This window comes from Amblyomma mixtum, chromosome 1 (genome assembly GCF_055824585.1).
Source record: "Amblyomma mixtum isolate Tamu chromosome 1, ASM5582458v1, whole genome shotgun sequence".
Classification (NCBI taxonomy): domain Eukaryota; kingdom Metazoa; phylum Arthropoda; class Arachnida; order Ixodida; family Ixodidae; genus Amblyomma; species Amblyomma mixtum.
This window is the reverse complement of record NC_143012.1, coordinates 133,402,157-133,414,979: the sequence shown is the minus strand read 5'-3', so window position 1 is coordinate 133,414,979 and position 12,823 is coordinate 133,402,157. Positions and strand designations below refer to the sequence as shown.

The following is a 12,823-nucleotide window of genomic DNA, read 5'->3' as shown; positions in this document are numbered from 1 at the left end:
ATTTATGCATCAGCACGCCCTCAGTGCACATGACTCCAAAAGAACATCGATTTTTGTTATCATAATGTCTATAATGTTAACTATTTTGAACCATGTATACCTTCACCACCTTCTGCACACTCGCCTCAGGGTTTAACAACAAGTTTGGGAGACAAGAGGTTTAGCGCATGCGCGGCGGCCCCCGCTAGGTTCCCTTCCCGCACTTCAGTAAAGCAGTTGTTGAAAGTTAGCGCTTGTCCCGTCCCCGTCTCCACTTTGTCTTTGTTTTTCGGCGCTCTAACTTCCTCATCCGTTCAATAAAGCGTCTTGGTCTTGTTCTTTGTCATGGAGACGGCGGCACGGACTCGACTCTCATTACTAAGACGGCCAACACCACAGTTTCAATAAGTCATTCTCCTGCACAGTGTTCTCCGGACGTCCACCACTCGCGAACCGGTGAAAGTCCTGGAGATTCACTCTTTTGGACGTATGAGTCGGTCCGGCGCGGTATGATCCTCTGGTCATCCGCTGTGCATATCTGTACCTTTGACATCTTTCAAGTGCATATGTACGAGTTTTCGTTGTCAAATGAACAGTTAAATCCGTCAAATATAAACCTAGCTCTGCAACCATACAGTTTCTACACATTCAAATCATTCAAAACGCGCTGTTACAAACGGGCCGGCGGCTGGCGGCCGCCTGCCAACGGGCCGGCGGCGGAGCCCGCTAGAACGAGACGAGACGGGTGGCTGGAGCAAAAAGAACGAGGTTTATTGCGTGGCTTTGGTTTCTGTAGCCAGTCAAATAAAAAGGAAAGGAAAGCTGTGCTTGGCCGTGACGCTGTGTGATAAGATGAGCAGGGCGGAAGAGGGCACACGTGGCGCTGACGAAGCAGTTAGCTGTTCGCAGCACGCGCATTACTTTTGCGCCCAGCAACAGCCACTGCCAAAGCCAGTGGCGGCGCGCGTCGCTCTTTCGCGCGGCGGGAAGAGTGCGGAGTGGAAGCGGTAAGACCGATTAGTTTATTCTTTAGCGCAGCCTTTTCGCGTAACTTTGGGCCTTCCTTTGCTGTGCAGATTTTGGATGCGTAGCTGCAGTCAACGCTAGCTGGGAGCCGTTGGGAAAAGGCAAGAAACGTGAGTTGGTTTTGTTTTTCTTTCCTTTAGCTGACTGACGTTGGTTTGGAGTATCTTCTTTGTTACAATCTTCAGCCGATTTAGGTCCGTTGTACATGTGAAAACCGGACGTACTGTTATGGCGCGTGCTGTTATAGTTTGGGTTTCAACAAGCCGCATTTATGCATACAGTCGGTACAGTTATGGCTATGCAACTGCCAAGTGATGCATGAATCTGGCTGGTGTAACTTAAAGATGGCCGCCAGCCTGCAGTACCAATGTTGCCAATGTTGCCATTGTTGCCAATGTTGCCTGCAGTACCAATGTTGCCAGTTTCACGACCACAGTGTTGCTGTCAGCGACCGCGCGGCGTCCACCCTCACCTCCTCCTCTCCACCTTCCTGCTCATATACCGCATAGAGCTAATATACCAACTCTAGAGAGAAAGCGGCGGCAGCATCCCCATGTAAACGCTCTCCCTTTTTTTTCTAACTGTGGATGGCAGCCATCTTGTTACTTCGCTCATGGTTCCCTGCATGATACAGACGACCGAGACCAAGTTTGACGGTTTAACGTCAATTACAGCGTACTAACCTGGCAACTTCGCCCAGCACGGCCGCGCGCGTCGAAGTGCGCGCTAAAGAGCTGTGCGAGGAACGGTGCTGCGGCTTGCTTACATACTGTATTGATTTCTTTTTAGTTCACATGCGAAATGTTCGCGACTGTGAGCGTACAAAGACAGTTACAAGTGGGGGCGAATCCTGTGCCGCTCATTATGTGTGATTTGTGTTTGTGTGAGCCGAGACCAGCGAGGATTAGGGGTGAGGTTCAGCAAGGTTTGTTTTGATGTACGGGGCGTTATAAAACATGCATGCCCCATGCATTTTGGCGTTACCTGGAGTCCGTTCAGCTAAGTGTGAACCATCGTCACCTCCTGTTTTCTCCCGCGGATGCGAGGCAGAAGGGAGACGACACACGCGTATAGTGCAGCGCCTGCCTTCTGTACTGTTTTCATTTTCTACCACTGCCTGTCAAGATGCGAATTCTGTTTGAATACAACGCGAAATCTGTAACGGACTCCGCTCTGAATGGCTTCATCTGTGTGCTCTGAAGCACCAGCGAAGCGTACTACATACATGAAAGAACTTTATGCAAGAGACATGTGGGATAAGTCGCGTTCAGGGAGCACCAGCAGAGCATTGTGCACGGTAAATAGAACTGTTGGAATACAGTTTTCTCGCGTACAGCTTTCGAAATATTAAAAATTCATGCCATGTTCTGTATAAAAAAATTGACAACCAGTGTATCTTTACAATTACAAACATGTGAGATTACTTGCTATGTTCGTTTATGTTTGTGAATGCGTTTTTTTCTATAAATTCACTGATATTACTGTTGTACACATGAGACAAATAAATATAGCATGTAAATGATGCCTCAGTCATGCACAATGTCGCATTCAATACCTTGCACCTCTGTTCTCATGCTCGAAGAATGCACATGAAAAAAAAAATAGAAACAGTGCCAAGACCTGTGCTCTTAACTGGTCAACACCTAATAGGGCTGCCTTAATGCGATATTGTTGGTGATTAAAAACAAAGCGTCTTCAACTTAGTATCTTAATACAATGATTTCGCATGAACAATGTTGGAATAAATGTTTCATGTCACTCTTCATCATGCCTGTTATTTATAGCACAACTGTGCGTCTTGTGCAGATCCCTTCAGAAATAGTGTCCCTCGTAGCCTATGCCACTCTTGGATGCTAAATCCCACAAAACCAAAAAATCAGACCTTCAGAATGCACATGAGTGCCTGTGTAAAAGCTTAAATGTGCAACTACTTTGTATTTAGAATGTTTTAACACTAATAAATGAGCGAGTACTTGCTGAACACTTCAGTGACCTTTGCAGTGTTTTTGCATCACAAGTATAAGGTGTGTTTTAGAAACTGCGACAAAGAATCTTATTTCCTCTACTACGGTCAAGAGACACATTTACCTTGCGTTTGGCGTATCACTGCCATTTATCTGACATAAGACACAACACGAGATATTTGCAATCTAAAGAAATGCAGGCCTGAATTTGACACTGGGATTCTACTTCATAAACAAGCACATTGGCCAGGTTCATTCCTTCAATCCACTGGTGAAGGTACCCCACTACTGTTACTGTATCAACAGTTATTGAATGCCAAGTTTTGATTGTGTGATGGAGGAGCATTTAAGACAGTATACAGTACGGCTGGCTGGGACAGCTGGTACTCTGTATTTTGTAATAAATTTGTGGCATGTACAATAAACCCAGGGATTGAAATTAATCAAAAATTTTCTTCTGCAGCGTGCTTCATATCCGAAGTGCCAAATTTGGCTTGTCAGAGGAGACAGTGCACCTTCTACCTTTTTTATGTTACCTGCAAGCACATGCGTGAAGATTTCTCTGATGATGCTGCTATTGAGCTGGGGGTTTGTGGTGTAGACTTGTCCTGAAGCAAAATCAGTTTTGACCTGAGGTTCTAGCAATTTATCTGAAGCATCTCGCCTACTTTCGCTTGCGTGGGGACTTTGTTGTGGGTGTGTGCAATTGCTTGCAGGGGGATTTGCATATACGTGAAAGACAGAGCGGAAACCAGCAACACGGACGAGTAAGGGAACAGGACGAGCGCTGCACTTTCAACTGGATTTATTCAAGGAAGAACGTTTATATAGCCTTTGCCCTTATCCATGCTCTTGATCGCATCGATTGGTTTTCCGCTGTCATGTCTTTCACGAATATGCACCAACAAGGCCAGCTTCAAGTACTTCATTAAAACTTCTTCTTGGGCGAGTTGGTGCATACTTGATTTGAAGAAAATAGCGCCAGAGCATGCAAACCACGAAAAGACAAGGACGTCCTTGTCTTTTCGTGGTTTGCATGCTCTGGCGCTATTTTCTTCAAATCAACTTCAAGTACTTCTCAGCCAGATTTGCATATAGGTGAGGTGACCGGTTGGCTGAGATACTTTGTCACACTAACGGCCTGAAGTAAAAACATTTACATTACCGGAGACACCAGCATTCGGATTCATTGTGTTTTACCTGCAAGTGTGGGAGCTTCCTCAAGGGTGACTGAGCTCGTGAGGGGATTGAGGACACTGTCTGTGAACTGTCTGCTTCTGAGCTTGCGTGCTCCTACATAGATATACCCTGAGATAAAAATTTTGTTGCCTGAAGCATTGGTCTTTCTGCTCATGTAACCTTACCTGCTTGCGTTTTTGCTCTGACATAAGTGGCGAACACTGCAATCCTGAAATAGCACCGTGAGGTGTGCTTGCAACCTGAAGTAAAAGCATTGCACGAACTGAGGCACTCACTGTATTATAACTTATCACCCTACGCAGACAGACTTGGTGAGACACCACGACCTCTGTCAGAATTATGTGTAATAATGTAGACATGCCTAACACACAGTCTCTCCTGCGTAAACACTCCCATCTAGTGCACCACTTTGAACTGCTGATACATGATGCATTTTATTTATCATGAACCTGATTCTTTTTATGCTGCATTCCTGCCTTTACTTTCGTACTGACATACCAGTTAGTAAATTTTTAATATTAACTTAAATATTTAGTGTTTTGTTGAAAAGTTAAGTTTACCTCTTTTTACTTACGATTTGGCTGTAAAGGCTGCAGCTAGGTTCAGCATAATTTTCAAAACTCACTCGTAACTAGCATTAAAATTTCACACTGAATGCAGCTTCTACTAGACTTAAACAGAGAGCATGCCACAATTTGCACCTACCCGTTCACTATGTACCCTTTGGAATATTGTTTGCACTGCATCTGGTTTCAAAATGTGCCTGGTGTGGCTGCTGTAAAAGCATGACAGCTCAAAATGTCTTGATCAGATCCTCTGCCCTATATGTAACTAGGCAGTGGTGTCGTAATAGTGCTTAGCCACTTTTGCAGAAAGTTTTCATTGTTCTCAGGAATTCATATACTGTTTCACTGCCAGGCCTGTAATATATACCACTAAACGTAAGGCTCCACGAATTAATGCTTGTCATGCGTGCTGAATGCGTACAAAAAAATATTGACGAAAAAAACGCGCGATAGTGCCGTTATGAATTTTCCAGAGAACATTGCTCACAAATGGAGCGAAATGCCCGATCGCTTTTGACAACTTGTTTTGCACATGATGCACGATGGCGCATTCTTCTGAAACTCTGTGCAAGAGCTAGGCAAAGCGGTAGATCGCGTCGCGCGGAGTCACAGCGTGGTGCGTGCCGACGGCAATTCGCCGGCAAGCGCCGGCAATTCGCCGCGAACGCTGCCGACGGGTCTAGCGTCCAGTTTCTTGTACGCGATCGACCGACGTGCGCACGAGAAATACGTTCGACCAATGTGCGCACCGGAGACGACTGGCGTCTGCAGTGCTTTCCCGGCAACGAATCAGACATCGAAAAACAAAACCAGCAGAGAAGCCAATTGACGCTCGTGCGAAAGACCGCGGACCGAGCATCGGGAGTGAGTGATTCCGAAGTACACACGGCGCGGAGAGGTGTGTAATGCAGTGCGTATTGGGCGTATTAAACTGCCGTATCTTAATTCTGTCCTGCAGTCTACGCTGTAAGTAGCAATGAACTAGCATCCCTCGGTAACCTACAGCTGCTACAGCACACGAAACGAAAACGAAACTTTCTTAAGTTCTGTGGCACACGTCTGCATATTTCAATGTTTAGAGCAATTAAAGAATTAAGTGTAATGCTTAAGCACTTTATTCGACGTTTACAATTCTAGAGGTTATTTTTTTATGTGTTTTGTGTCGCTATATTGAAAATAATCGCTTAATTTTCAATACCACGAACCACAAATAAGTACAGGCAACTATGGGAGTAACAAGATGGCACTGCTCGAGTGTATCACAACCAGTTTTTTTCTTCCTCCATGATCACAACCTCCTCGCCGCGCTTTACCCCCCTGATATACCGCGTCGGAGACTACGCAATGGGCGCGCCCTCTCTCTCCGTTCCCTTTCAGATACCGCGTTGGGCGCGCTCGCTCTCTCCGTCCCCTTTGAGATATCGTGTTGGACGCTACGTTATGCGCGCGCCCGACTCGCGGCCGCTATGGTCGGCTCATGGCATGCATACGTGTCCGGCTGGCGTTGCATAATTTTAGCACGCTTCCGACGGCCTTGGGAGCTCAGAACGTATGCATGCCGACTGTAGCGGCCGCAAATAGGCAGTGTTTCAGTCGTGGCAGAGCAGCTGAGCAGAAATTCTGAGCTCCCAAGGCCGTCGGAAGCGTTCTAGAATTATGCAACGCCAGCCGGACACGTATGCATGCCGACCATCATCATCATCAGCAGCCTCACTACTAGAGCACTGCTCTTGCCTCAATCTGACCTCAAGCCCGGGCCCGGCCCGGGCCCGCTAAATTATCTCTCTAGCAAGCCCGGCCTGGCCCGTGAATCCCGGAGTGAAGCCCAGCCCGGGCCCTGCCCGGCCTGTTTCACAGTAAGGCTTGAGGTATACTGCTCACTCTGAGCAAGTAGACTACTGCTACACCGATAAGGAACTGGCCGACAAAGGTTCTGAAACCACAGTTTCGCTTCCAGAAAGTTGGTTGTTTTTAACCCAGCAGGAAGTGATTAAGAGTAGTGCTCACCAGGCCCGTCATTTGGAGAGTGATCTAGTGCAGGTAGGCAACGATAAACTCGGAAGTTCCGAGTGCTAAATAAAAAGGGCCGCATACACTCGTAGCAGTCCACTTTGCGTTCCCCCATGATTTTAATCAGTTATATTCTACCGCCGGAGAAGTATAAATATTAAAGCTGCCTAGCAAGCAGTAGGATGACATTTTTTTAGTGAGCGCGATCTCACAGGCTGAGCTCATAGCCGAACTACTCTCCGTTCAGCAGAAACGACAAGTTCTCAAACAAAAGGCTTGAGAATTTCACGGTATGTATTTGAAGAATATAAGCGACCTAAGCTAATACGTTCTTCCCGAATGCATTACTCATGGTGTATAGGTATGTTTTGGATGACGAACGATCAATGGCCAATTAAGGCCGGATGAATTTCACTCTTACTGCAACGCGGTATGGCAATAAAAAAATGAATCAGTCAATTAATAAAGCTTAGTTTTTTTCTCAGCGCGTACTATAACTCATAGCTCATCCGTGTCGCTGCTTCAGTGCCGCAGTTGTGTACTTCACTTTGCAATAGAGAATGAAAGGTCGGACACCAGCCGCTTCTGTACGGACCCAAGCCCGGCTCGGGCCCGCAGCTTTAAGCCCGAGCCCGGCCCGGGCCCGCAACTTCAGGCCCGGGCCCGGCCCGGAAAAACAAATCATGTCCCGGCCCGACCTGGCCCGCGGGCCGGGCCGGGCCCGGGCTTTCGGGCTGGCCCGAGCCCGTGCAGTGCACTACTCACTACACCCACCGCAGGGCAAAGGCCTCTCCCATGTCACTTCAGTTAACCCTGTCCTTGCCGACTATAGCGGCCGCGAATAGGCAGTGTTTCAGTCGTGTAAGCGCAGTATGCATGCCGACTATAGCGGCCGTGAGTCGGGCGCGCGCATAACGTAGCGTCCAACACGATATCTAAAGGGGACGGAGAGAGCGAGCGCGCCCATTACGTAGTCTCCGACGCGGTATATGAGGAGGAAGGTGGAGAGGAGGAAGTAGGGGGTGGAGGCCGCGCGGTTGCTTACAGACTGATCAATTCGCGCTACAAGGCACATACACACCAAAACACAAACGGACGAAGCGCGTACGCGCTTCGTCCGTTTGTGTTTCCGTGTGCATGTTCCTTGTAGCGCGAATTGATCAGTATGATGCACCAATTAGCCCCCGCTCTTGCATTGTCGCTTACAGCAACACTGTGGTCGTCAGACTCGTCTGCACTTTCGAACGCTCGCAGTCTATCGACGCAGGATATCGACACGAGTTCTGCACCAGGTTGGCGGGGATATTCAGGTGACACCCGGCAGTGCGAATGCTAGCCCCCGACCACCGGCCGCGTCAAAAGCACTTCTAATATATAACCTCTCGCCGAAAGATGTACCCAATGTAAAAATAAAACACAACCGCAAAATAGCGGGATGACATGCAACTAATGAAACAAGACATATATACAAGCAACTTAGACCGAGGCTTTCTGGCGCATGAAATTAAATCATATATAACGTACAAAAGAGCTTATTATAGGGCAAAAAAGCATTAGCGCTTTTTTTGCAAAAAAGCATTAGGCCAGACGGGTCGCTGCATTAACGACAGGACACGGAAACATGAAAAGTCGTTAGAAAACGGAGGCGGGTCGAATTTGCCCCTACATTGTAAAGATTGCAAGTGTGAGCCAGTGCTTACCGGAATAAGGATTCTGGGCAGGAGTCGCGATCAGGTGGCAGGTGAAATTCTTGAGGCCTTTATGATCAATAAGAAGGGGAGCACTTGTCTTAGCGACTCTTCAGTATCCCTCCGTAGAAATGGAGTGTGCTTTCTTGACAGTTTTTTGCGACGCCATGTGCTGTGCATCTTTTCAGCCCTGCATTTCTGGCGGCCGTCTGTTGTTTGTTTAGGTGCGTTCTTAATTTTGTTACTGTTTTTGACTTTTCCGTTTTGTTGTTTTTTTTTTCGGGTTCTGACTGCTTTTGCTTAATGCGTTTGACTCTGCCTTTGCTACGATTGTAATTCTTTCTGACTGCTTTTTCTTCTCATGTTTGACTCTGCTTTTGCTACGATTGTTTGACACTGTTTTTGCTACGAGATGGCCTCCTCTAAGTTCTGTTATCAGAATCCCTTAGTTTTTTTCTGCAGAGGTTAAAGCTTTCTTGTCTGTTATCCTGATGTTGCTCCTTTTTTCCACGTGTTGGGTTCGGAGCGATAATGCGATGAGTGCCATGCCTGAGCTGTATGTTTAAATATGCCACCTTTCCATGCAATAAACAGTTGGTAGTGTGCGCATGTGGTGTCCCCTCTCTTGTTAGCGTCCTTGTTGCGCCGCCGTTCATTTCATCATGCACCAACTCGCCCCTCAGGCCATTCTTCCAAACCCAGCCCCACTTGCTATTGTATCCTGCTTATACCTTAAGACGTCAACCTCTACTTTTGTGATCAAAAAAGAAGGAATCTATCCTTGTGCATTGCTCCACTAAAGTTCTACAGTGGCACTTTCTGTTAAAGGCTTTGAACCTTATGAAGTTGTTAAAAAAAGTGTGTTTACAGTTACGTCAGTCAGAGTATGTGTATACATATAGCTTGAGCATTCTTCAAGAATACCTGGCTCTCTGATTACGCATGGGCATGATTCGTGCCTTGGCAAATTCTTGATAGTTCGTTCTTTTTATTCTCTTCCAGGAAAAAGTTGTGTTAGTCTTCAAAAATAATAATCTCCCCCCCCCCCTGCACACTCTCATAACATAGCATCCTTACTAGCTGGTATGTACAGTTGTGTCTTGTTAATGGTTATATGGACACTTCGGTTCCTGACAAAAAGTGTATGAAGTGACTCATTCATTGCAATGAATCGTGAAAAAAAAAACACTATGCTTACGGTCTGCTCCTGTGCATAGTGGCGGGATGTGAAGTGAGAATCGGACAATCTTCGAAGCTTAATATTGTAATCGTTAAGCATATTATTGTAATCACTAAGTCTTTAAAGTAATGCCGTGGAGGTTTAAGCCCGTTTGAAGTGCCTAGAGCTGCGGGCTCATCTTGTCTCGCTTATAGAAATTTTAATGATAGTAAGAGGCGTCAGAATTAATGCACTTATAATGTGTGATGGCTATTCCTTTGCTTAGGTAACAAAAAAAATTGAATAATGAATTAATTCCTTTTCGCAGAGGAATAATGTCTCGTAGTCGCCAATGTGGGCAGAGCTGCATTGTGAACTCAAAGTTATATCCAACCATAGAGAGAATATTATTATTTTGAAGCGCGTGCTGCTTATGCGCATTCTGGGACAAAGGACACGACAACCTCTCGTAATCTAAAGATGCATGATCTTCATGGAATTTGCCATCTTGTCTGCTTCTCTTCCTATTAGATGCCGCTGAAGTTTGAGGAGGTGACACCAGAGCAGCAGCAGGTTGTTCTAGTAAAGAGGAACCCTGCGGAGGTGGTTGTCGTCCAGGAAGAGCTGGAAGACAACTTTGACAGACATCGGTACCCCAAATATATCAGAAAGAAGAAATAGCCATGTGCACCTTATTTCTGATGTATGCTAGATTTAGATGACATCCTTCATGGAGCAACCTACTGCAGTGTATTCTCTTTGTTATTGTCACAAACTACAGCGTCGCGAAATCCTGGATATCAGAAACTTTTATTGCTGACTGTGAGTCATATTGGAGATGTCCATGTTTAGTCATTGTTCACTAGTTTGAGAAACTGATTGGGGAGTATTGTTGGGTAAGGTGGTACTCAGGTGTAAACTGCACTCGGGGACAAAGGTCAAGCCAAATGTCTACGCGGTGGTGTCCTCTTTGTTTTGTTCTGTCTTCGTGAGCATAGCTTGAACCATATTGGCCAGTGCTAGCAGTAGAATTATGTCCTGCGAAATAAATGATGTTGGTGTTTGTGTTTACAGAGCACTTTCTTGCTTTGTTATGCCGAGAATGGTAGTCCTTCAGTTCTGTGTATCTCTGGCAGTTGCGCTGCTTGGCTCAATCTAATTAGTGAGACTGCCATTAGGGTGTTCTATTTAGTTATTTATTTAACTCCTGAAATAAATTTTACATTATAGTGAACTATGACAGGGTAACAAAAGCAATAGGATAAGTATAACACATGGCTCCTATATGCACAATTTCCAAAATAAGAAATGAGTGCCTTCTCATACATGTACTGAAGAAATATGAAGAAGGCGAATAGTAGCTGATTGAAACACTGGGCACGAACCCAACATAAAGCATTGCTTGGAAGGGTGCACCACATAACGTTTTTTCAAAAGCAGTACGGCTCTCAACAAACAGGACAGTAAAAAAAATGTGGTTGTAAAAAAACGAACCATGAAATATGCACTCTACAGCCGGCCGTTCTTAGAAACAAAGCTACTAGTAACTAAGTACTTAAAGCGTATTGGTTTGGAACATCTACTGTAGAAACCAGGCCTTTGGCTCAAAGTCTGAGGCCACCTTTATCTTCTGGGAGCAGCTTTGCTATCCTGATGCTGTCCCGTGAGCTTACTGCCAAATCATATCCGATAGGCGCACTCTTGCAGCAGATGTTTAACTCCTGCTCTACATGGAAACCAGTTTTTTATGTTCAGATCGAGACAATTTTTCAGAGTGCTTTGGTTCGTTGTGTGTCAGTGACACCTATATGACATTTCTTTTTGATCAAAAGAGGCGTATTGATGCAGTCTGTAGTGTTTAATCAATACTTGCTATTGGCCCAATGGTCAAGAAAGCTCTATTTCTGATACGTAAACATAATGACTCGCACCCCACCGGCTGTAGGCTAGTGCATTGTTGAATGCCACTGGCACTCTTCCAGCAAATGTAGAAACATTCTATGTGTGCAAGGCATGTTTCCGGATCTGCTGTCTTCTGGCAATAGCCAGTGGCATTCAACAATGCACCAACTGACAGCCGGTGGGATGCGAGTCATTAAGTTTACATACTCAGTAATTAGCTTTCTTGACCAAGGGGCCAATAGTAAGTATTGCTGAAACGCTACAGTCTACATCAATACTCTTTTGATCAAAAAGAAATGTCCTGTGGACGTCCGCCAGTTGTAAAGTTTGGTCCGTGGGGTGGTGTTCGGACGTCCCGCATGTCAGGGCCGCGTTCTGACGTTCTCTGAACGTCCCTTGCACAAGCGAGAATTTTCCACCGGACGTGCTGTGGCCATTTAAAAAAGGTACGTCAGTTTCCTGACGTTTGGTCAATTTGGTTTAAATGTTTACTCTTTGTAATGACAACCTGCTTCGTGATAAAGAGAAGGGGGCGGGGGTACAGTCTCCTGAGCATGCGCCGAATACAAGTGTAAAAATCTGTTATGTGTGCATTAAAACGTCAGTTGAAGTCTAGCGTGCTGTCCCGTCGGTTCCTTTTGTCGCTGTCCTTGTGCTTTCCACGCTAGTTGCAATGTCGCAGTCACTAACGAATTCACACCAACTAGCCCAACTGTCTTCCATGATCGGTCTGATTTACTGATCGGTCTGTAATTCTTCAAGGAGACGTCAAGGACTTGAAGAATTACAGACCGATCAGCTTATCTGTTGCCTACAAGGTATTTAAAATGTAATTGCTAATACGGTTAGAACAACCTTAGACTTCAATCAACCAAACGATCGGGCAGGCTTTCGTAAAGGATACTCGACAATTGACCATATTCACGCTCTCAATCAGGTGATAGAGAAATGCGCAGAATATAACAAGCCCCTATATATAGTGTTCACTTATTACGAGAATGCATTCGACTCAGTAAAAACCTCAGCAGTCATGCAGGCATTGCAGGATCAGGGCGTAGAAGAGTGTTATGTGAAAATATTGGAAGTTATTTATAATGATAGCACAGCTACCATAGTTCTCCATAAAGTCAGCAATAAAATTCCAATAAGGAAAGGTGTCCGGCGGGGAGACACAATCTCGCCTATGCTGTTCACTGCCTGTTTACACGAGGTATTCCGGTGCCTGAAATGGGAACAGTTGGGGATAAGAGTTAATGGAGAATACCTAAGTAATCTGCGATTCGCTGATGACATTTCCTTGCTAAGTCACATATGACATGAACTGCAAAG

General features: G+C 45.7%; 1 protein-coding gene, 1 long non-coding RNA gene and 1 pseudogene across 2 annotated transcripts in view; 1 reads left to right on the top strand and 2 right to left on the bottom strand.

The window, feature by feature from the left end:
- Nucleotides 1-12,823, bottom strand: part of LOC149367641 (uncharacterized) — a 203,387-nt gene that overhangs the window by 102,106 nt on the left and 88,458 nt on the right. The gene's annotated exons all lie outside the window — the stretch shown is intronic.
- LOC149367642 (uncharacterized) lies at nucleotides 860-11,520 on the top strand. Its single transcript, XR_016287624.1, has 3 exons — nucleotides 860-986; nucleotides 1,056-1,115; nucleotides 10,124-11,520. It is a non-coding gene; the product is annotated as an uncharacterized LOC149367642 (long non-coding RNA).
- LOC149367643 (uncharacterized) lies at nucleotides 1,430-5,275 on the bottom strand (annotated as a pseudogene).